The 25,858-nt window shown below is 38.3% G+C and overlaps 1 protein-coding gene across 3 annotated transcripts in view; it reads left to right on the forward strand.

The window, feature by feature from the left end:
- The first annotated feature begins 4,788 nt into the window (after positions 1-4,788).
- Positions 4,789-25,858, forward strand: part of nrip1b (nuclear receptor interacting protein 1b) — a 38,097-nt gene continuing 17,027 nt past the window's right edge. For 2 of the 3 annotated variants that reach the window (XM_052117782.1, XM_052117781.1), the window contains exon 1: positions 12,964-13,189. The gene's annotated coding sequence lies outside the window, so the exon portion shown is untranslated. Of the gene's footprint in view, positions 4,891-12,963; positions 13,190-25,858 lie in introns of those variants that run through there. The other variant, XM_052117783.1, reaches the window with a different exon arrangement.

Genomic DNA, 25,858 nt, shown 5'->3' on the forward strand with positions numbered 1-25,858 from the left:
GTTTTCGTGTAGTTCCCATCTGCGTCAGAATCACCTAAGCGTTTTCACTGGCCTTGTGCAAATCTCTAATCATATGCTGCATAACTGATATCTCAATGCTGCTGAGACATCAGTATTTTCCAGCAGATGCAGAGGGTTTGCAGTTGTTATATGCATCAAAAGCCACATGCACTTGCCAGCACCCTGCAGGATATTTCACTCCTATCGCAGTGAAGCTCTGGACGCCAGGTCTGAGTACAGTAATGACACTGTGTATGAGTTGCCCCAGTGGCAGATGTTTTTAGAGGAACAGGAAACAGCTGAAGTTCTGACATGTCATGAAACCTGAACACTGAGGAAATGGAGTTACTTGGAAGTTACTTGTAAGTCCATGGAAAATGTTTGCAGATGTTTGTGTCTGTGTATAAAGGAATATTTCACCCACCTAAATTCTGTTTTTGTGTACCCACCCTTAATGTTGTTCCAAACTAATATGATTCTCTTTCTTTCGTGGAACACTCTTGTGTGAACTATTCCTTTTAAGGCAGAGGAGATACACTGAGATAAACACAGACAGAGAAGCAGAGCGAGACGGTTAGAGAGGACTGAGTGAGGGGCGGGTGAAATTTTCATTGTGTGAAGGACAAAGTTAGTGACCCGTAGATTATTCAGAGGAGATGGTGTTGCAGGGCCATCTCAAGGTCAGACTGAATATTTTATCTCTCTACTCTCCATAATTTGCTTTCAGCAGTTGGGAGCTGTTTAATCACAGACGGCCGCGTAGAGGTTGTGAGTAGGTCATCCTTACATCAACATTTGATATGTTAGATCTGAAGAAGCATAAATCATAGGGGAGTTACAATATTTGTATTTGGCCAAATGTTGCAGGTATTTTGCAAGCGCAACCTTGCTGTACTGACATTTTATGTAAAGCTTTGTGCATGGATTCTGCAGCAGAGGCTAAATTTGTTTCCAGGACGCAGATAACAGTGGGGAAACACTATGGATGGTCACGTCTGCTATTGACTATAGCACAAGGTTGATGTGTCTCATTTAAACTCCATTTGTATCTGTCCTGTCAATGCATTCTATCTCATACGATTTGTTTAATCTATAAAATGTACAGAGAACATTAAGATTTTTAATTGAAGTAATCTAGAATGCTTAATATAAAGTATAAGCATATAATGATGTCAACCAATCAACTCAGACATACATAAAGACAATTGCCATCAGTGATTTCACAGTGTCATGGAAGTGGTACTTGTGTAGCAGTAGTCAGCAGTCATTGATCCGCAGTGTCGTATCCTGAGTGATTTCCCTGAGTGGATAAGCCTTGTGAGTGTCCCAGAGGGACTGGAAATACAGCGGGGACTGCAGTGCTTTACAAGTGCATGAGTAGCACTACAGTATGAACACTACAAGGGAGTGTTGACACAATGCTAAGCAACAAATTTAGAGCACATCCATTAGGGGGCATTCACACTTAGTACATTTACATGCACTTTAAAGCTAAAAAGGTACTTTAGACAAGTACGCATACGCAGATGTGAACGTTTGGCCACTGCATTTGAAGTTACCTTCAAAGGTTTGTGTTATTTCTGAGGTAAGTTGCTATAAATATACTGACTTTAACTTACCTGCTCAGCAATAATCTTTTCAAACTGTTGCCCTGACATACTTGCTATGGTTGACTTAGGCCCTGTCCCAAATGGCACACTCCGGACTTGTGGACTTCCTCAGAGTCCACACTTCGGTGACGTCATGTAGTGCAGACTTATAGGGCCCCTCGCGCAAGTCCACAAGGGCGCATTGAGAAGTATTTTTGGGACAGACTCGATCGTGAAGCATGGTTATTGTTGGACAGGAGCTGCAGGTTCGGTTCGGGGAAATATGCTGCCTATTGTTGTTGTTTTTACTATTGTGTTTGCGAGATGGCTTGCCATGCAGAGAAATCACATTTATACGCTCCGACGTCGTAGAAGACAAGATTATTTTTCATGCATACAAATGCTGATGTTATGCACGGAGGAAAGGGTAAGCAAGTAACTGTTATTGACTTTGTAGATAAACATATAACTTGTCAAAAGTCGTTAATGCAATAAGTCATTATTATTTGATTTACTGTTTAATTTTCTTTTTTCTTTATATACATATATATATATATGTATTTTATATTTTTTATGTGTACCTTGTTTTTTTTATGTCGTTTTTAATTTACAGGTTTAAATATCCATACTTCACTTACATATGACTCAGTAAAGCCCTGCCATTCGGTTCTATATAATGAATCGTTATACGATCAGCCTATTATTCAGCGCTATTACTATGTTTGAGACATCAACCACTGGTCGATGACCATAATGTTTGTATAAACTGTAGGTAACAACTGGTAAAATGTACACAGTCATAAAAACCATAATGATACTTACACTTAAATATTTTCTTCTCAGCCATGTTATCAATTGTCTGTGTCCGTGAGCTGAAGCGCTCTTCACACCAGTTGTCTGATTGGCCTTTCGCAAGGACTCCTGGGTACTTGAAGTGCGTGAAGCCTGGATCTATGCGGGCTTCGCGGAAGACCGCTTCAAGGGTACAAAGGGGGCGTTGCTGAGCACACTTCAGAGCGTTAAAATGCTAAATGGGACGGCCTACGGACTCGTAGACTCAGCGAGCACGCGCAATTTAAGTCCACGAGACCGAAAGTCTGCATGAAGTGCGCCATTTGGGACAGGGCAATAAAAGAGAAAACTCACCATAGAAGCAGATAGTTCACACTAATGGTCTATATAATGCCCCTTGTGGCAGTGTTGAGAATGCAGTAGTTACTTATGTTGTGTTATGGAGCTTTATAGTTAAAGGGATAGTTCATACAAAAATCAAAATTCTCTCATTTATTCACCCTCATGCCATCCCAGATGTGAATGACTTTCTTTTTTCTGCTGAACTCAAACAAAGATTTTTAGAAATATATCTCAGCACTGTTGGTCCTCACAATGCGAGTGAATGGGTACCAACATTTTGAAGTTTCAAATAACACAAAGGCAGTGTTAAAGTAATCCATAAGACTCCAGAAGTTAAATCCTCAGAAGCGATACGATAGGTATGGATGAGAAACAGATCAATGTTTAAGTCCTTTATTACTATAAATTCTCCTTCCTTCCCAGTAGGTGGCAATATGCACAAAGCAGGCACATTTTCAAAACAAAAGAAGAAGAATGTGAAAGTAGGAATTGATCTTAAAAAAAAAGACATCTTTAAAAAGATATTTATATGTTTCTCACCAAACTCTTATCATATCCTTTCAGAAGGGATGGATTTAACCACTGTAGTCATGTGGATTACTTTTACACTGCCTTTATATGCTTTTTGGAACTTCAGAATTCTTGTACCCATGAAATATTCTTCTGAAATCTTAATTTGTGTTCAGAAGAAGAAAGAATGTCATACACATCTGGGATGGCATGAGGGTGAGTAAATTAGTAAACTGGCTGTTCAAATATATATATGATACAATACAATGTGTAATTGAATATTTGAAGGAGAGACGGCAGCTGAGAAAGTGCTGGTAAAGTATGTCACACATCCCCTCCGTCTTTCAGAGTATTAGCAGTAGGGCAGTTAGCGAGGCAAGTAGACCATAATCTAAGTCTGTTAGTCCGACTTCGCAAAAATCGTAGTGGTATAATTTCAGTCAGATTAAAGCGCTTACATGACATTTTAAAAAGATGAATAGAACTTTTAAAGTGCATGTAAACGTTCTGACTGTAAACACTTGTTTCTAATGGGAGAGATCTTTGTTGTGTTGCACTGCTTGTGTGAAGTAAAGACACGATGAGAGGGAGATAGAGATAAACACAGAGAGAGAGATGGATGTTGTGGACTGCAGACTGAACTCCTTTCCCCCTTTGAAATGAAGGGTTTTATCAGTGCTGTGTACAGCCTATTAAAACAGCCTCCATGCTGCTCTGATAATGAGCAAACAGGGGCAATTGAATGTCAATGCCCCCGTGGGAACAGAGGAAACGTGCCCGGGGGGTACATGTCCGCTTTCCTCCACCCCCACCCTCTTTCTCCCCCTGAGCATGCCAGTCTAGAGAGAGGGAGAGAGAGAGAGAGAGACAGTGTAACCTTGCAGAGTTGTCTCTCTTTGTCCTCTGATCAGTTCACTGGGTGAGGAGAGTGGGGGTGTCTCGCTGACAGCTGAGTTTCCCCAACAGGTGGGTCTCATTCTAACAATGCAGATTGGGCTGTTTATAAGTCAAAGGCTGATTTTGACCTACTAGAACTTCATTAGGACATGACCTTTGAATGTACGTTTCATGTTAGACATTTGTCGATATTTCATCTTTCTCTCTCTTTGTTAAAGGAGTGTTAAAGAAGTAGTTACCCCAAGAACCAATGATGTTTGATGATTTCACTGATGTCCACTATGACATGATGCATCAAAATGTGACATATTTGATTTGCAAGCTACAACGGAGGGAAGATATTGACTTTTCAGTTTGGGAAATGTGCTTTCAAAGCTGGACAGACTGTAAATAGGCAAGTCTTTATGAACAGTTGTTGTATGGAAAAGATAACAGCATATGGTTTGGAACAACATCAGGGTAAGTAAATAATGACAAGAAATGTAATTTTTTGGGTGAACTATCACATTAAAAGAAGAGATCACCATATAGAGTTAAACTTCCCTCTGTTTCATTCACACTGAATCAGAGGTCTGTAACTCTTGCTCTAAACAAACAAGATCCGTTATCAACCTTAGCATCAGCAATCTGACACAGATGAAGGCGTCGAGAGGTCTTCAACAAGAGAGACAGAATAACTAAATCCTTTTAACACGGCGTAATAAAATCTCACCTAGGATGCTTTCTTAGCTGTGTCATTGGGAAAACCCTGTTTGTTCTGGTAAGCCGATATAGTGTTTTTTATTACCTGTTTACCACGATTTGGAAAGATTCTGACGCACGACAAAGTCCACATGGAAATTTGTGCTTTCTGTACAAAAGGCTGCCCTACAAACAATATCAAAGGGACCTCAAGAGAATGGCATGTTAAGTTAGAAACAAGGCCAGGCACAACATGACATGTTTTTTAGAGTTTGTTTGTCACCTGCTGAGAACAGTTTGTTTTATGGGGCGGAGAAATATATATATAGAAAATGTCTGTATTTTTACATTTAAGATTTAAGTATACTATTGGTGGCAGGTGATAATTGACCACATTGTAAACCAAAATGAATTGCTAAATAGTCACAGACAGTTTATGCCTGTAGCTGAGTGTGAAAAAGATAATCATTGTTTGACTGAATTTAATGCATTTGAGATGCAATCACTTTGGTTTTAGATTCCTTTTTCAGGGTAGACACCTTTTTTGCACCGAAAAACAAAGCAGTAGGGGGATACAGACACAGACCTTGGTGTCGATAGTTTAGCTGATGAAATCAACCAAGACTCATAGAAACATGTTACTATACCGACATTATTGCTAAAAGATTTTTATATGGCTCATTGTATGTACTGTATCTCTGCAATTTCCTGGTGATATTTAAGAAATATTCCGGGTTTAATACAAGTTAAGCTCAATTGACAGCATTTGGGGCATTATGTTGTTTACTACAAAAAAAAAAGTTGTACTCATCCAGCCTTTTCGTTAAAAAAAAGCAAAATCAAAGTAACAGTATACTAGAAAGGCGGGGTTTACAATATTATAAAAGAACTACGTTAATTCTTCATGTATTATTTGAGCTGTAAAGTTGTTTAAATCATAATTTCTACAGTAATTTTAGGGTTTTTTGACATCATAGAATGGCAATGAATTAGTAAAATTGGCTATAACTTTACACAGAAATTGTTAGTAAGTGATTTTATTACACTAAAATCATGTAAACATATTATTTATGTCTTGTGGCTTTAAGTTTGAAATAGTGAGTATTTTAACATTTACGGATTGGTGCCTCACTGGAAACCAGATTTTTGTATTTTCTTTTAAAGAAAAATAGGGGCAAGTCAAAATAAAATTTTGCGGTAGTCAGTATTGTACCAGTTAGGTTATGAGAGGTTGATTTAAAACTCGATAAAGTGTTCAAATCTGACTCTCTTTTAGCGCCATACAGTGGACATTTCACCTCGAATCTGCTGCAATGTGTGTTAGGAACCACGTAATATAAATTTGCAAAAATGTTGCCACAGTCACATCATTTTCGTGAGATCAGATAGGAAGAAATATTAAAATATGTAAAAACGGTTGACATGTAATATAGGAAAACGTAGGTGGAGATAATTAAAAATAAAAAAAACTAGAATATTTAGAGTCAAAAAAGTGATTTTGTTTATTTAATACATTAATAATAGATTTCCGTATGGTGCAATTTCTAATCAGGTTCTAAGTATCCATTAAAAGTTTGTTCAGCAAATAGAATTGTTATGGGTCCAAGGGTAGATAGGATTCAGCAGGAGGATAGAATCTTATGTGACATATAAGATTCCGGTGCTTATATCACTGTAGGCAAAGATCATAGGGAGCAAGAATAACAATGACCAAGATTGCTGTGATGGCACATTCAAATCCCCTGTCTGCTTGGAAATGTTTTTTCAAGGGGCTCTGTCCTTTCATCTGATAGTCAAATGAGGCAGACGAAAAGCAAAGCAGCCCCTCCCAGACCACTCTCTCTCTCGTACAGAGATTAACCAAAGACCACAAAGTAGGTCAAGAAGACACGCTTGGAATGCACAAGGAAAGGATAGACCACAAACCACCTCCCTGTGATAGGCCGGGACTTGTCCTTCTGTTAGATTTCGGCATACTTATTCAAATGTACACACACACACACATACACCAGTGGCAACCTAGATTTCAAAATTGAGTAAAGACACAGAAGTGACAGTGTGGCAGGGAGGAGGGCGGGGCCGGGTCATGATGCTGCACACCCGGCCCCTAATCATGCTAATCAAGCCCTCGGGAGGGATAAAGGCGACCGGAGGCGGCAGTTCGAGAGAGAGAGAGAGAGAGAGCGTGTGTTACGGGCAGCTGCCCTGAATGTGTTTATGTTTGTGTCTTTTTGTTTTATTAAAAGATTATTTATATTGTCAAGCCGGTTCACCTTTCCTTTGAACTTTGTTAAAGACAGCCAAAGTGTTTGAGAGGCCTGCGAATGTAGGTTAAAGTCCGAAGATGTAAGTAAATACTCTATTGGCCACCAGTCACTGGGGTGCAAACCATTTTTATGACAAGAAAGCACCAGAGACGGTGATCAGAGACGTTGTTGTCTTGCACCTCAAGAAAAAAAAGTTCTCAGTGTCATTGAAGCATCAACTTCATCTTAGATGTTTCTACTAAAATTCCCTTGGAGAAATAAAAATGGACACAAACGAGACCATTTTTAACATTGAGTAATAGTACTGAGCTATAAAATGAATGTTGATAGCATGGCTCAGATTATTTAATCTGGTAAGAATCTGACGATTGATGTTTTAGTTTATATCGATATCTCTCGTTTGATTGCAGACTTCGGTATTTTGGCAAATCTGAGGAGTTTTAGACATTTGTAAGATCTGTTCTGAAACTCGTCTCTCACCTCGAGAAAAAAACCTTTTTGTGTCTTTCCATGCCTGAGCTTTAGGGGGAAAAAATACTTTAAAAAGTGATAAAATGGGATGAAATCACCTCCCACCCTCTTTCTGACACATATCATGAAGCTGAAAGAGGCTAACTTTGAATCCCAGAGAATGTGACACTCACAATAAAACCTGGAATGATCCATTACTGAATGCTCTAAAAGCTTCCTGTTCAAGAGATAATCCTGTGAAGGCTATTTTTAGAAGTATATTTGGAGCCCTGCAAAAACAGAATATTAAATCTTATGTTTTCATGCTACTCTGATCATATATGAATACATCTTTATCTAGGTCATGATTTTGGCAGCTGTGGGGATCACCTGTGTCATTTACTGACGGTTTAACAGAATGTTTTTTGAAAAGCCTGATTCATTTGTGGGGTTTTGTACATGCATTAGCAAGCACCCCGATTATGATAAAGAAACACAAACTTTTTTAATGAAAGCTTGCCTTTGAAGATCCTCAACAATGCTGTGAAGCCTTGGAAGCTTTACATTTACTGGTGCTCATGCAGGTGTTGCGATTTCAAATATGGCTTACTGCTTTCCCCAATCCCATTCCCCCTCTTCTTTCCATCATTTAAGATCCTTTCTTTTCTATCTCTACGAATAAGGGTACTTTCACACTAACATTGACACTGCTTTGCGAACTGCACTCTTGAAAAGGTGGTCTGGGGTACGGTTCATGTGAACTCTGGTACGGTTCGTTGCTGATATGAATGCAATCGTTCCAAATCGCAGAAGTGAACCTCTATTGATGACGTTTATTTCGCATCATTACAGGCTTCGGATCACAATTATTTTGGTATAATACATTTCTCATATGTGCTTAGTACAGCTTACATTAACACTGTGAAGATTATGTTTTCTTGAGTTGTTACCTAGTTATGCTTGTACTCACATTGATGTTTGGACTGCACTTCGGACTCAAATAATATGATATTAACAGAGACCATCGTGGGCAGGGGGAGGAAACGAACTCGGGTTCAATCCAATTGAACCAAGAGTGAAAGTAGCCTAAGAGTGGCAAAAATATCTAACATCAATCATCTTTTTAGTTTTTCTTACAAAACAATACAGTCACAGCAAGTCTTGTCCAACAATATAAAAAAGAAATGTAGGAATTCCAGCAGCCTCTCAGCTGTTGTTCAGATCAGAGCAGATCAACATTAAATGTGCATGCAATAGTTTAATTCCAGAGTTTTGCGTTCAGCATATGATTTGAATAGATGTTTTGCGAAAAGCTCTCGAGGGAGAAACTTGACACTTGTTTATTTTACATCTCAGCTACTTGACTTGCTGCCCTTTCTTGACCTCGTCGGTTTGGCACGAACTGGGTTTAACAAATCTAAGGAGATAGAGAGTAAATATCCCTTCAGCCATTAGAATTGCTGTAACAAATGTCTTTAGACCAGAAATACAATCACTCTTTAGACTCTTTTGTTTCTAAACTTATAGGTAATATGAGTTTCAAGAGATCAAGTGAGGTTCATCATTGAGGTCACATTTATTGTAAGGAAAGAACATGCATTATAAGTGAATTGTGACTGAGGCTAACATTCTGCCTAACATCTCCTTTTGTGTTCCATGGAAGAAAGAATGTGAAATGGGTTCGGAACAACATGAGGGTGTGTAAATAATGACAGAATATGAATTTTTGGGTGAACTACCCTTAAAGATGGTGGGGACAGCAACACTCCAGGATCTAATGCTGATGGGGACCAGCATCCAAAACACAAAATATTGCAACAGAGTCTTTTCTCATCTCCCTCTCTTTTGTTCTCGCTCATCTCTCCTCTCCTCTGGCTGGCTGATACACAGAGGTTAATGCCTGGATTGGGCAAGAGGTCGAAGGTTAATGTCCTCTGACACAGAGGTCTGTTCCCCTTGAGACAGTCAGGCGTCTGAGTTCAAATGCTGTGAGCACCCTGGTGGACCTGTAGACCCAGAGAAAAAAAAACTGCCAAAGGTTTGTGTCATATTCCCAGCACGATAATGACAAAAGAGAATGAAATTGCATTTAAACTAACATTTTGTACAGTAGAGTTAGATCTGTTAATGTCATACAAGGTTTGGTATTGTAACCTTTTTGAGACACCACTAAATGAAGTCATGTTTGTGGAGGGTTTAGTAGGTGGAAATCAAGTGAATATTTTATCCAGAAATATTCTGCTAATCATAGGATGAATAACTTCTGATGATGATCTGATAATGTTAAACACCCAAAATAGCTTGGTCTGTAGCTGTATTCCCGAAATACATTTTTGTTGCTCAGAGGTTGCTCAAATATTGCAGTAGACTTAAACGGATAGTTCACCCAAAAATTAGAATTATCTCATAATTTAATAACCCTAATGCCACCCCAGATTTGTATGACATTCTTTCTTCAGCAGAACACAAATTAAGATTTTTTTGAAGAATATTTCTATTCAGTAGGTCCACACAATGCAAGTGAATGGTGACCAAAACGTTGAAGCTCCAAAAAAACAAATAAAGGCACCATAAATGTAATTCATATGACTCCAGTGGTTAAATTCATGTCTTTATAAGTTATATGATAGGTGTGGTGAGAAACAGATTTAAGTCCTTTTTTACTTTAAATTATCCTTCCTGCCTAGTAGGTGGTGATATGCACAAATAATGTGAATCGCCAAAAAGTATGTGAAAAGTATGTGAAAGTTATGCTCAGTCCCAAATGGCACTCTTGATATGGACTTGCGTTCTCGTGGCCTTCATTTGCAGGTTCCTGCAAAGTCCACGAGACTAGGGTGTCTTAAGTGAAAGAATCCATTTCAAGTTACTATTGATGTTAGGAATATTTTTGATCTAGTCGCGATCTCCAATTCCCCTGTCCCGTCTTTCTATGTTCGTTCCCAGTGATGTGCAGTCGTGAGTCTGAGTCTATGGAGACTTTGCGAAGGAAGTAGAAAGAACGACAACACACACAGTCGGTCTGTATTCAATCTACTCAATGTTTATTAGAGCAAGCATGTAATTTATATTTTTCATTAGACAATAAGCAGCCAATAGGAAAGCGGTAATAAGGCCTAATGTCAAGGGGGAGAAAATGGGTGTACAGGAAGGAGGCCCTATACAGATGTTCCAGCCGTGATGCCTTACGGTTGACCTTGTTGGACGGGTGTGACCTTAATCAGATCACAGAAATAAGTATGCGGAACATGATAAAGAGGAAAACCGGTCAGCAGTTGCTAAATATATTGACTCGCTATCATGCGCACTGCAGCCTGCATCTGGGGTCAACTGAACACACGTGGAAGGCCAGAAACACATACACAGAGCAGAACAGCATGTACAATTGCATATTTCTCACAATTGAGAAATTAAAGAGATCTTTTCTTTCTTAAGGTAACAGGTTCTGACAAGTTTTGCATTACTAACAAATAACAAATGTAAACATTTTTGTTTGGAAAAGCAAAAGAAAAATAAGTGACTGGATTCAACCTTAGAACATGCCAGTACAGGTTTACTAAGTCTCAAATATCTGTTAAATACCTTTGATGCTTTGAAGATGGTTATCAACAGACTGAGTTGCAGTTGTTCATGTTAAGTTGTCTTTCTCGCACCGTGTTTAAATTCTTTAAAATAGGTTGAGCTTGATTGTCTGTATAGAATGACTTAAAAAAAAGAAAAAACTTATACCAAAGTCTCTTTCAAGGAAAGTCAGTCCACTCTGCAGCTATCTTGGGAACGTGCCTGGGTAGATATTTTCTATTTTGGATATAAGCTGCATAAACATACAGCTCCTATCTACTTTATTGCGAAAGACCAAAAGAACATATTTCAAATCAGCAGTAAAATCTGCCAACATTGGTATCATAAATTGTGCTTCTTTAGCTCAGATCATGCAAAAAAAAAAAAACATTTTCAGGCCGGTCCAGCTAATGAGCATGCATATTCTCGAGTTGACTGACAGGTTATTTCTGGATCTAAAAAGTAATTGGCTCTTTTACCTGTGGCAGGACATCCTTTTCTACACCCGCCATATTGGGGGTTCCAATTTCCCCATTCATTTTAATACCAGTGCTCTGTCTCGGGCTAAGAAGTCAATGCTTATACACCCAAACAACTGTTTTCTGCGGTCAAAGGTTGAAGTCCCATGAACCATGGTTATGTGAAAAGCTTTAGAGCACAGGTCAGGCAGCTCGAGCAGGGGTAGGAATGAAGGGAGGATATTGTATCTAAATTCATGTGGTATTTAAGGTCAAAGTTCAAAGATGAAAGGTCTCCTAAGTTCAAATGTCGACTTGTTAAGATAGCACTAAAACTGCTGATCAGATATGTCTCAGAGATCCTGGATGTAAGGCACTGTGAATGGATCACACAGTTACACACTGCACCTGTAACCAATCCAGACACATAAAGAAAATGATGATGCTTCATCTAGATCAATTTCATACTAATAGCATTTAGAAACTATTGTATTTGCACTAAATATTCTCCCACTTATGGGAGTGGGAGTGACCTGCTGAAAGAGTAAGTGAGGTAAGTGAAGTTTGCCCAGTGCATTTAAAGGTTTCATTACTCTATGACAGCCAACAGATACCAAGCTGTCAGTTCTGCACGTCCTTGCGGGGAGGTGAGGTGACGAAAGCAATAAGGCATTAGTGAAGTCATGGGAGAAGCAAATAAAGTCTGATGACATTTGCTTAAGGCCAAAGGCTGAAACCGTCCACTTGAAATATTGTTAATCTGTCTAGGAATTAAAACAATCTCCCTCTCCTCACTTATAAACGGCATGTGGAGTTCAAATCCTTAAAACTGATTAAGACATCTGATACAAAGCCTCACAGAGAGCTTGATTTTAAGCCTCTTGTATTTGTTATATGCTAGCTAAAGGGAACAAATTCTGTTGCTTTAAATTTTTCAATTGCAAGACAGTTTAGAGCTACTAAAAGTACTATTCAATACAGAAAAATACATTACGGCTTCAAGTAATTACAGAAGATGGCATCAAAATATAGAAAGTAACACATAGTAAATACATCAAGCTGATATGCAATTCAGTGCAACATCAATGCCTACATCAATCATGAATTAATCAAATGTCCCCAAAACCAAAAATATTAATATTAATAATTAAGAGTCATGCATTATATAATAGTTAATGTAAATACATGTTTATGTGCAGTTTAATTTAAATGTTTAATTTACAAGTTATGAGTTACTGCTTATTAAAGACAGTGTATCTAGAAGCCATTAAGTCTCTCCTCTCCTCAAATTGCTAGAGTGTAAGGTGAGTTGACGCATGCCTCCCTCTGCGGAACGCACACGCGCACATTAAAATCGCCTCCTGTAGCTTTAAGCTGCGCTCACTCGCTCACTCAGTCAGTCAGGGCGGGCGAGACAGCAAGAGAGGAGGAGGAGGAGGAGGAGTGTGAAAATTGCGGAGTTCTCGCGGATTCCGAGAACACACAGTTCACACTCAGACCAGATTGTCGGTGCCGGAGCCCGGACTGCCCGATGAGTTTTTGGACTCTACTACTTCCATTCGGAGTGGCTCAGAGCACACGTCCACGCGCAGGAAACACTCGCGTTTCCAAAGGTCTTTCAGGGCTCGGAGAGCGGAATCAGGTACGTGTGTCGAGCCGATGAGATGCCATCTGAACTGCTGGAAGGACCCCATTAAATTAGACCATGATAGCTTCATGTTTACTATGTATATTCTGAAAGTGGGTGTGCTGAAATAAAACCGACGCTCACTGACAGTAAATGAGCCTTTCAAACAGGACACGGTTTTCGTTAAAAATGTCCAAATAGAGTCCAAAGGCGACGAAGACGCGTTTTTAAAAGTTGAACTGTTTTTAACTAACACGGCGTCTTTAAAAGCGACAGCGTCCGTCTGACGCATCCGTACATCGACCTGCAATTAAAAAAAATAGTGCAAACTGAACGCAAGAACGCGTCTTGTTTGAACATCCCCGTATCGCAGTGGTCGCTACTGTCATTTAGTTTCCATTTTGTTTATCTGTGATGTTGCAGCTTTAAACATATTGGATTAATAAAATATTACTTTTGTTCCTCTTTTGCATTTTTCCAAGCCACATTGAAATGAGGTATTTTACTATGTAAGATTGTAATGTAAAAACAGCCTTATGTTTATTATGGTATATGGTTTATTGTAGTGATCATTACTTTTCACTATACGGTATGATCCATTAGACATACAATAATCTGATATTTATATAGTAAGGATATGGCGTAAGCTCGCTGTGTTGTATTTTCACCCCACTTTATATTGGATAGTTTTAGCACTACTCTTGCAGTCATCCTTTGCTTATGTACAGTCAAAAGCTTTCATTAATTTCTCAATCATCATGGTATTAATACTCTAAAATGTCTTAATAAAGTGTCTGACCCAAAGGTTGAGAGCTGTACAACATAAACATCAATACTCTGGTTAATCTCTCTAGGGCAAGACCTCCCTTGCTAAGTGAGCTTGTAACTGTAGTTCATTTAGAAAGAGCTGATGCCACTGATTTTGGACTTTGCATATTTTTTATTTTTTTTTTATATATATTTTTCATAAGGTTTCCTGTGGCTTCAGTCAATAAAAATGGAGTTAAGGAGATCAAGGGTTAAAGTTTAAAGGTAAGCGGAGGCCATAGTTTGGGGGGATTGTTGGTTCAGGTGCTCTCAGAAATCTTTGTCCATCAAGGAAAAGCCAAACAATTACCGAAACGTTCAATAATGGCCATAGAACTGCAAGGAGACACGGCATACATGTGATTTAAAGAGATCAAGTCTTAGTTAGCATGTTTTAGACTTCATAGGAGTTTTGTACTAAGATATGTCATTTCCTCAGCATTTGATTTGTCAGTGGATTGAAGGTAGAATTAAATGAGTTTATGAATTTCATCGGTAATGAATGAAGAGTTTGTTTGGCTGACACACATGCAGTGAGTGCTTCTATTTAGCTTTTTTCTAGTTTAATAATAAAAAAAAAACATAATTTAATTGATTAGCCTAACAATTTTCTTTTTGTATTTGGTATTTCTGCCTTTTGCTTCAGTTACATGTTCTCAAGTTTACATGGACATGATGATCCATTTTATCCCAGACTAGGTTGGATTTAATAATGTTCCAAAAATAATTGTGTGTACTTCAATGGAAGAAAGAAAATCCAATCTTTTCTACAACACCATAAACATTGTCAATGTCACAAATTTGCTTGCGTTTGAATAGCGACTTTGTGAAATTGCACAGAATTGTTTCATTGCTTTAAATTGACTCATCATTTACTGACCCTCATGTCATCCCAGATGTGCATGACTTTCTTCTGTAGAAGATTGTTAGAAGAATATTTCAGCTCTGTAGGTCCATACAATAAGTGAATGGTGACCAGACCTTTCAAGCTCCAAAAATCACATAAAGGCAGCATGAAAGTAATCCATATGACTCCGGTTGTTAAATCAATGTCTTCAGAAATGATATAATAGGTGTGGGTTAGAAATAGATCAATATTTAAGTCCTTTTTTACTAAGTCCCTTTTTCACATTCTGAAATATTGATCTGTTTCTTACCCAAAGTGATTTTATCGCATCAGAATACATATATTAAACCACTGGAGTTGTATGTATTACTTAAATGTTGAGTTTATGTGATTTTTGGAGCTTGAAAGGTCTGGCCACCATTCACTTATGGTATGGATCTACAGAGCTGAAATATTCTTCTAAAAATCTTCTGCAGAAGAAAGTCATGCACATCTGGGATGGCATGTGGATGAGTAAATGATAAGAGAATTTTCATTTTTGTATGAACTATCCCTATATTAATAATGTGTACATTTATTGTATACTACTATTACTGAATTGGTTTAATTGATGGACAATTTGTCATCATTAAGAGGAAAAATCCAAGGATTGTGTCCAAATGGAGATACTCTACTTCATCTAACACATCTATAATAAGTTTCTTACAGTCCAAGTGTAAAACTATTCCCTTTACAATGTTACAAGAGTATTTGGAGAAATCTGAAGTGTTGAGAGAAATGCAGACAGACAACAATTCTTGGCTTGTTTGTGGATGATATTATCGTTGCTAGAGAAATGAATGTGAAGGTAATTTCTCAGAGGGGATGAAATGTTTTAAACCCACTGAAAGTGGTTAAAACAGCCCTGGCTTGTTATCACCATAAAATAGTTCCCTAAATATTAACCTCAACTCATGTCATATTTAATGTTTATGATGAATACCAAAACATAATGTGGGGTTTTCAGAGCACACCCTCAGTGTGGATTAAAACACGTGGTTTTAGCTCATGTAATATAAGCTTGCATGGTGTAACATGTTGTAAATCCATAGAAGCCATGAGCGCTTTACACTCATTAACAGGTCAGTTGACCGCTCAGGGACAGTGAGTGTATGTTTAGTTCCTTGTGCAGTGAATCTTTGTTTTATGGATCAGCCTAAACGTAAGTGAGCACCGGTGCTGAAAATATAAGAGGTTTTGTGAACCAAAAGAAGGAATGAAGACTGTGAAATGGGTTGTAGGGGTAAGACAGTATGAGATACAAGGCACATACAGACCCCCCCAGTCTTGGTATAAAGACAGGGCTTTTTTATTTGTAGAGATGGATTGATTTTTTTTTTTTTTTTTTTCTGATTGATTTATAGTTTGCTGAATTTGCGAAGCAGGATTGCTGGAAGATGCAACTCTGATCAAACAAGCATCACCACACATTCATCCGTAGTGACCCTTAACACTCCCGCCAATTGACCAATACGGTAAAACTTGCACGTTACGTAACATTTTTTCCACGTTTCTGTATTTTTCGGATTTAGTAAATCTATTCCGCAGAGTTCCACTGATTTTCCCCCAAAATAAATGCAAAAAAAGCCTGTAGATACTGTCTGGGCTAGTTTAGAACTAAACATTAATTTAGCTCTATTATTGTTAGATGAACATTCTGCAAAGAAATAGGACATGAAAAGCTCATAGGTCACCTCTAAAACAGTTTTGCCTGGTAAAACAGTAAGAAAGCTGCTGATCCTGAGAAACATGATCACAACTACTGGTATAACACCCAGTAAATGTAATATAATTACTACCAGGCTGACCAATAACTGCCAGCTGTACTATTGTATCCAACTGTGCCCTGTGGTGAGATAGACCTGGAGGTTAAGGGATCCTGGCAAATGGGTTCAAGAGGGTTTTTCTACTCCAGAGTACAATTAGTGCATTGCTTTTATTTGACGCAAGTTACATTAGAAGATATGAAGACAAGCTTTGCTAGATGAAATTCCAGTCTTTTAGTGATTCTGGAGTTGTAAAGGTTGTCACGTCTCTTTAAGCAAAAGTTGAATGTATGCAGAACTCAGTCCAGCAGGCGGTGACCACATTGCATTCAACCCTCCTGGAATCCGATCATGAGTGGTCACTAGAGATGTATGTAAATGGCTATTTGTCTCACCTGACCACTTGTGATCAGATCACTCGAGATGGATTTTAGGCCTATGGCTTTTGTATTTATCAACCCTTAAAACTAAGTACTTCCTGCTGTTGTTGATGGGACCGCCACCTCTGTCACGGGACTATTTCTGCTAAGACTCATTTCGTGCAGTGCTCGGGGGTCAGGATCAGTGGAGCAGTTTTATGTTTCCATGTGTTTTTGGAAACACAGCTGCAAACAGAAACCACAATGAATAATAAAGTCTTGTCACTTTTTGGAGCAGAACACCCCTCTCTGGCCTGCTGAATCACTTAAGACTTACTTAAGGGGTTAAAACATGCTGAGCTGTTGCCAGGCAACAAGGGATACCTCACCAGCCACTGGATGTAGGGTGTATCTATCTTTCCCTCATGTGCAGCCAGTAGTGACATTTTGAAAGATATGCAACCACATGTCCCTGCTCTCAAAACACTCTCTAATGGCTCATGCAGCATGGCATGCTGTGATATATTATTATGGACTGCTGTTAATTTGCTCTCCTGTCACAGAGTTACACAGGAGTGAAGGAGAAAGGAAATTTGTTCAAATTTTGACATTCTAGCAACTAGTTGATTTTATAAATATGCGGTTTTGAACATCTCTAGTGTGTACACACTCGCTGCATCCCAATCAGTCGTTGATTAGTTGAGTGGGGACCTGCCAGTTCTCCTTCAGTAATTTGGGAGATGTCCTTAGACAGACGTCCTTGTGTCCTGTTTCAGGCTTATGGAGGCAGCACCTAGCTTTACTGGCATTAATGCAACACTGTGAACTTGACCTGATGGACCTGACCTGAAAGCTTTTAAGTAACTCTCTAAAACAGAATTCGGTCATGTGACCCCATGCAGATGAGGGCTTATGTGTCACACTTCACTGAAGGTGTGGGTGAGATTTAACCATTCGTATTATGAATTAGCAGCTTCAGCTCTGAGCATTCTGAATGTTGATTCGTGATTGATTTTGTGCACCATAGAAATGAAGAACGAATGATGAATGTGACTTTATCTGGTTTCAGTTTGCTCTGGTTTTTATTTATTTTTACTAAAACATTTTAATGTATTAAAAATGGTAGTGGGCCTGGGTAGCTCGATGAGTATTGATGCTAACTACCACCCCTGGAGTCACGAGTTTGAATCCAGGGTGTGCTGAGTGACTCCAGCCAGGTCTCCTAAGCCAGCAAATTGGGAAGGGTGGGGAAGCTAGGGAGGGTAGAGTCACATAGGGTAACCTCCTCATGGTCGCACTTGGCAGTTCTCACAATGGGGCGCGTGATAAGTTGTGCACGCATCGCGGAGAGTTGCATGCTGTGAGTCATACACAGCAAACCACGTGACCAGATGCGCGGATTGACTTTCTCTGAAGCGGAAGCAACTGAGACTTGTCCTCTGCCACCCGGAATGAGGTAACCTCGCCACCACAAAGACCTACTAAGCAGTGGGAATTAGGCATTCCAAATTGGGGAGAAAAGGGGATAAAATACAAATAAATAAAAATATATATGAAAAATGGCAGACTGTAATGTGTGATGATGCGAATGAATCATTGAATTGAGTATCGGATTGATCATCTGAAACTGACTGATTGAACTGAGTTACGGAAACTATTTGAATAATGGTTAATGATGTTGCTACTGAAGTTTAAATGATAGATGCAATTAAAACAACTCTCTCTTAGGAATGTCTGTGTCAGTGGGGCCCAGTCTGTAAACATTAAAATACACACGGTTTCAAAAGTATAGACACGATGTAAACATTATGTGTGTTAACATTAGTGGGATAGAATCTCTGTTAACACACACAATGTTTACATCTTTTGGCTATAATTTTGAAACTGAGTATTTACTGGGGTTTTTTAATAAATATTATATATTTTTATTTTTCGACAAGTTGAAATTTATTTTTGTGGTAATAAACACTATGCTACAAATGCTATTGATTTGCTTAACTAAATTGTATTGAACTTAGAACAGGTGCACAATGAACAGATACAATGTGAAGGTGTGGCGAGGTTTTTTTTTATTTTTTATTTATTTATTTATTTTTTTTAAGATATCTAAAATGAGAACACATATTTCTGAACCGTATTACTACTAGCAGTAGAGCAAGTTTGCACATGACTTAATTCTCATCAAAGGGGAACACATACTAATTTTATTTCAATTTTAATAATCATATTGAAGTTCAAATTGCAATTGCAGTATTTAAAAATAAATAAACACAAATCTAATTTTTGTCCAGATTGTTCAGCCCAAGTATTAAAGCAATATCTGACATTTGTGATGTTCTATTGTGCAGCGCTTCATTTGTCAAAAATATAGTATCATGTTGTTTCAGATTGTGCTTTGAGGATTGTGTATAAAAGCACTTAATTTGATACAAATAATTATTCAATGTTATGTTTAAAAAAGACATTAATAAAAATAATTAGTTTTATTTGAGGATAGTTGATTGAAATTGATATGACAATTTTAATAATTCCATTTATTTAATCTGTCGAATATGAAATTCAGAAAGAATAACATCCAATAACCACAATAAACACCATGACCTCTCATGTGTTCTTGCTTAAATGTCACAACCGTTGGGCACATAAAAATGTCCTGAAAAATTGTGCTTTGAAAAGAGTGAGAACCCTGTGTAATTCTATGTATTGCCCAACCCTGGCAATAGACACTATCCGAGGTTCATTACCCCCAAGTAAACCGTGACCAATAAAGTTTGTCTTTTTCATGAAGCCTCTGTGGCCTGAGTTGGTATTTTTCCCAAGTTATAGGAAAATCAGTTCTGCTCAACTAAACCTTGAGATGAAGCCAAACTTTCGGCGAATATTTGGATGAGCTAATGTATTACATTTGTGCTCTTATGAGACTGGATGACTCCGTATGAGATACTGGCTGTGCAGAATCTGGTTCATGTTGAGGATGTTTACATGTGCTGTTACTCTACTTGTGTAAGTGCGTTTACACATCTGATTCGGTCACAAATGCCAGACGGCCCAAATAGAGCAGATCTCTTCTCTAAGCCACCTGTTTCTGTGTCCAGGGCTACCCTCAACGGTTATATTAAGGTATGGCTTGCCCTAAATACAGCTTAAATGGGTTTAATAAGGTCAATGATCAGTTTGATTCTGTGGCTTGTTGTTGCCCTTCAGATGCGTTTGCATGGAGCTCAGATGTTGAGCAGAATTGTCAGGGAAGTGAATGGGTGTCGATGAAAGATCCAAGTTAAATGACGTAATACATTTATAGATTTTTATTTGAGCTCATCATGTGATACATTTTTAGAATGGCTTGAGGCTGTACAAAGTCATTATTATGGGTAAACTGTATCATTATTTTAGTGGTTGTTTGTAGTAATAGGCCAGTATATAAAGGTAGATATTTGGCTGAAATGATGAACATTTGCTGATAATCGTGTTGTTTTGGCAGATTAACACAAACGATAGTCCCACTTTTCAATCTACTGATTTCGGAATCGGTTTTCAATGTTTTTCATGACTTGATTAAAATGTTTTTTTTTTTTTTATTCCAGCATTTTTGTTTGCATATATCTTGTCGTGTGTGTGTGTGTGCGGCGTGAGTGTGTTATATTATGTATTTATCAGAGTGGTATCTGTGATCAATCACACTGCTCTCTAGATATCATAATCTACCGTTTTAAATATCGGTTGACCATTAGTTGTCTTTATTTTCATTATTTTATAAATAATACTTCTTTTATGATCACAATTTTCACTGAGATTAAAACTAAAATGCATTAACACAAATGTGCCAGATGTCCATGTTTTAATCTGGTACAATTCTCAGATCACTTTTTGTATGTGTCTGAGACCAACATAGCTTGTTTTGATGGCAGTTTCAGAGCGATCAATATCTGTATGTGTTGTTTGGAAACATTTTCTCACCTTACAGCCATCATAAAAAGGGCTTTCACAGGCTTTAGTGAGAAGACGCACATCATTGGCTCACTACACTGTCACCAAAGAAACACAGGCAAGTCTGGAAATCTCTAAAGAATTTAGAGTTCAAGCATGTGAAGTACATCATAACGTACAGTTAGCCTGTCATTATCGCAAAATAAACTTGACACTTTAATGGGGGGGCAGCGTTGTCAAGCCTTCGTCCAGAGAGAGAGAGAAAGCAGGAAGGGTGCACACACACCTTTGAGCAATAATGTCTAACACCTGTTTCTGATTGCATTAAGCACTGGGGAGAGTGTTTTTTTTTTTGTTTTTTTTTTTTGTTTGAAAAGGGACCACACCAGAGTTGTATTCTATTACAACTAAAGGAAACAAAAGAATCCAAGTTGGGTAAAAACATTTTAAAAGATAACTGCCTTATTTTCTGAAGACTTTCCTGTTCATTTTGCTGCCACATTATCCAGTAGATGATTTAACGGTCAAGATTTTCTTAAGGGGCTTCTAGTTTTTATTATAATATATATTTTATAAAAGAAAAGAATCTGTAGTTCGAGATTTGTGTTCTTTTACACATAAGAGTACCTCCAATACCTTCCACAGAGTTAAGTACAGATATTCTAAACTGATTAAGGAAAATACAGAATTAATATTGGATCGGTATCGGCCAAGAGTTTAGATATCTTAAAAGGATTGGTAGAGACAAGTTACTGCGTTACTGTGCTTTCCTACTAAATAAGCAATTGCTGAGAGACAAGACTCGTGAAAATAGCAGTTATGTAGGAAATCCTGGCACAACAATGAATTTATACGGTATAGTGGTCATTATACAAAAATAATTTCAGAATGCCATGATTGACCAATCGGAATCAATTGTTCCAGAGAGCTGTGTAATAATTTGTTATAGCTATCAAAGCTCTGTTCGTGTGACTATAATTTCTCTGGATATTTATGGCCAAAAACAAGAAATTTTAAAAATATTGTTTTGCTGATGAGGTCATTTTTGGTAGTGAATGATAGAGGAATTGTGTATGCAATGTGTGCTTTTTTTTTTTTTTTTCAATTGGCCACAGATGGGTCTTGAGCTGTGCTTAATTAAGGCATGTGCTGCTTGCATTCCTGGCATCTGATAAGATCCTCATACACCTCTGATGTGAGAAGAGCATGCATTATTATGGGGGTTAATGAAGGTAGTCTCTCTCTCTCTCTCTCTCTCTCTCTGCTGTATTTGTTTTCTCTCTCTTTTGCTGAGCTGCCTGATCAAACTCTACAGCAATCTTCACACATTCTCTTTGGGGAAGAAAGCGAGAAAGTGGGCCATGGTGACCTATTTTCCTCACAGTTCAGGGAGGCCGAGGGTTGCTGTGCTGCAGTCAGTCAGATGGGGTGCAGGGGCTGTCGCCAGACACAGCCACACAGAAGTGGGTCAACGGCAAGGCCTGTTTCTTGTAAACGGCTTGCCGAATGTTAGAGAAAAATGCAAGTACAGCACATATTATACAGATCTGCTGAGACAAGAGCTGAGAAAATATTATCTTGTCTCAGTTACAGTTCATAAACAATGGGAGTCCTGCAAGGCTTCAGTCCAAATTCATGTCCAGTGACTATAGTGTCTCATCATGGACAAATCTACAGTGGGGTCCAAAAGTCTGAGACCACATAGAAAGTATGAGATTATTTTTTTTTTTTCTTCTTTTAAACCCAAAAATGATCGTTTTGGAATTTTGTAAAATGTAAAACAGATGAAAAGGTATGATTATTATATGAAGAGGAAATATTTAAAATCTCTACTATTTCTAGGTCACTAACCAAATGTAAGCAAATTTATGACATAAAGCATATTAACTTTGTACAAAAAGTCTTCTTTCCTTCTTTCATTGAAGCGTCCAAGGTGTTCTATGGGACATTCTGAAGTTAAGCTGCTTATCAGGTTTTGCATAAACGTGTGGAGTCCAGCTTGGGTTCCTGCTGTCATTAAAGGAAAAAGTGGTCTTAAATACAATACAATTCTGAAAATCATGCCAATGTAGCTTTTCACTCAAATATTATGCTGATCAGGGCTAAACAATGAGGACGGTCCGCTGTTTCGACAAAACGTTTACTTGCGACATTGGGGCACTGCTGGATTCTCAACAATTGGGTTTCTGTGATTTATTGAACATTACTCTTGCACACTATTTTTAAAATTGTATAGCTTCCTAACAAAGATTTTGAGAACCGCATTTAATTGTTTTGACATCTCAAAGTAAGAATGGGTTGAAAATTGAAAATCAGTAATGTTTTATATCATAACCCTTTGCATTCCAGCAAAATATTAAAAATTATTTATATTTAAATGTAAAGTAAAAACTGTAATAGTAGAAATGGTAATAATAATTATAAAAAGGTAAATATAGTTTCTGGCACATATAATGCAAAAATACATTGCTAATAATAAAATATACTTCTTTTTTTTGTGTGTGTGTTTGGCGATTTTAAATTTTGCATAGCAAATAAAAATCTGAACTATTGGCACCACATGTCCAGCAGAAAATATCCTTAATGTTGAGTCCTGCTGATCTAATTTGTGATTTGTCTTGAATGAAAAAAGAATCATTTCTCACTAGTGATCTCAGACTTTTAGACCCTGCTGAATTTCTAATCCAATCACAGCCAAGTCATTGAACGTAAGAGATGACGCACTATTGACACACAAAGGTTTTTCCGTAGCTCAGGGTAATTAAGATGACATCAGGATCACCACACAGGCGAAAACCAGGAGTCATGGGAAAATCTGCTTCATCGTTATGCCCTTGGAAACAGATCCCTTTGGGTGTAGCCTTTTATGACAAATTGTTTTCATCGAACACAAAAGGTCAAGCGAACCTCTTGCGTACAGAGAAAGGCACAGCCAAACCATCAGGCCTGGAGCAGAGAGCAGACTGATGAACTGCAGGACTTTGGACCTCAAAAGCTTTTCTTTGGAGTAGTGACTGTTTATGGCACTATTCAATATTTGATCTAGAGATGTCTGCTACAATGAACCACTGTTCTGAATCTAACCAGCAGAGACAGACTTTGACCTGACCAGGGTGTTTCAGTTTTTTGAGTGTGCACAGGCCAAAACTCTAAACATGAGTACTCTGACTAATAGAAGGCAGACAATACAAGCAGTGTACTGAAGTGGGCAGGCCTGTGTCTGCAAATAGCATGCAGTACAGCACAACATCAATGCTTTGCAATGATACGCAGAGTGAAATCGTACTACAAACAGAGCAATATGAAGCATAATTCACACTACGTATAAATTGATGGTATGAATGACAAAGATCACGTCATGACTCTGAGAGGAAAATGTTCGATTCCCAACACTTCCAGTCTTAGTGTCACAGTCTAAACCCCAACATGGTGACCAGGACCCCAACATAGAGAGAATTTGTGTAAAATTTATTTCAGGACTTATCCATCTGTTTCCTAGAATGCTACAATTAATAACAAAAGCCTATTTACATTTTATTTTGTGGTCTACAGTTTCTTTGCTTGCATCGTCATTTGTTTTTATTTTTCCCCCCAATTCCCACTACTTAGTAGGTCCTTGTGGTGGCGCAGTTACTCTCCTCAATCCGGGTGGCAGAGGACAAGTCTGAGTTGTCTCCGCTTCTGAGACAGTCAATCCGCACATCTTATCACGTGGCTTGTTGTGAATGACACTGCAAAGACTCCACATGTAGAGGCGCATGCTGTTCTCCGAGATCCACGCACAACTTGCCACGTGCCCCATTGAGAGCGAGAACCACGAGGAGGTTATCCCATGTGTATATCCCTCTCTAGCAACCGGGCCAATTTGGTTGCTTTGGCTGGAATCACTCAGCACATCCTGGATTCGAGCTCGGGACTCCAGGGGTGGTAGTCAGCGTCAATACTCGCTGAGCTACCCAGGCCCCTGGTGTACGTTTTAGCGAATGTTATGTGTATTGCCAACAAATAATATTTAGCTCCATAGTGCCGATACTTTAGAGTCTTTTTAAGGTATGTGTAGATGACATAAAACGATAGCCTTAGGTTAGTTAGTTACGAGTTACAACTGTAATAATTTTTACTCAAACTAACACTTAAAATGGTTGATGTTCTCCATTTGGATCGCTCTAGCTTTAAGAAGCAATGTAAAAAACTAAAATTAAACCTCAGTTATCGGCGTTGCTGATCGCTCTGCGAACAGTATGCGTGAATCAAACTTCGACATCCAACACAGCTGTGCGGCCTGACTGCATGCCACCCAGATTTTCTGGACATTGTTCTCATCTGTGCGCATCATTGGCACATGCACCACCCATTGACTACTTAAAGAGTATCACAAAACATAGTAGTGCGCATGCTTTGAATGCATTAATATTCGCTCGGGAAGTCAGAAAAGAATACGTAGGAAAGCAGTGTGGTCAGCTGGGTACGATCCAATTTAGAATTCAGAAAAACAAAGTATACTTGGGCCTTTATCGAGACTGAAACCAGTGGCAATCAGAATCTTTATTGCGCCACCCAGGGGTTGGTCAGGAAAACTGTGGGGAAAAAAACAGCTAGTTATGACTCCAAAATCTGACTGAATGAGCCACATTCAAAGCTGTTGTAAAGTTGCCATTATATGCACCCGTTACCTTAGAATTTAACTCTTATATCTTAATACAGCAAGTTGCTTTAATCCTATAGTTTGGCTAATTAACTGTTTATTGTACTTTGCATAAGAATTGTTTATTGTGATTATTGTTAATTAATCCTTTATTATTTGCTGTTTCTCTGCTTCGTATTATGCCTACAACACCACATAACCATGATAAAATCACTGTAGCATGTTCTCTTGTGAAATATTCCTTATCCACTCAATTCCCTGGTTTGGGGTATATACTAATAACCTACAGAACTG

This window comes from Xyrauchen texanus, chromosome 44, assembly GCF_025860055.1.
Source record: "Xyrauchen texanus isolate HMW12.3.18 chromosome 44, RBS_HiC_50CHRs, whole genome shotgun sequence".
NCBI lineage: Eukaryota > Metazoa > Chordata > Actinopteri > Cypriniformes > Catostomidae > Xyrauchen > Xyrauchen texanus.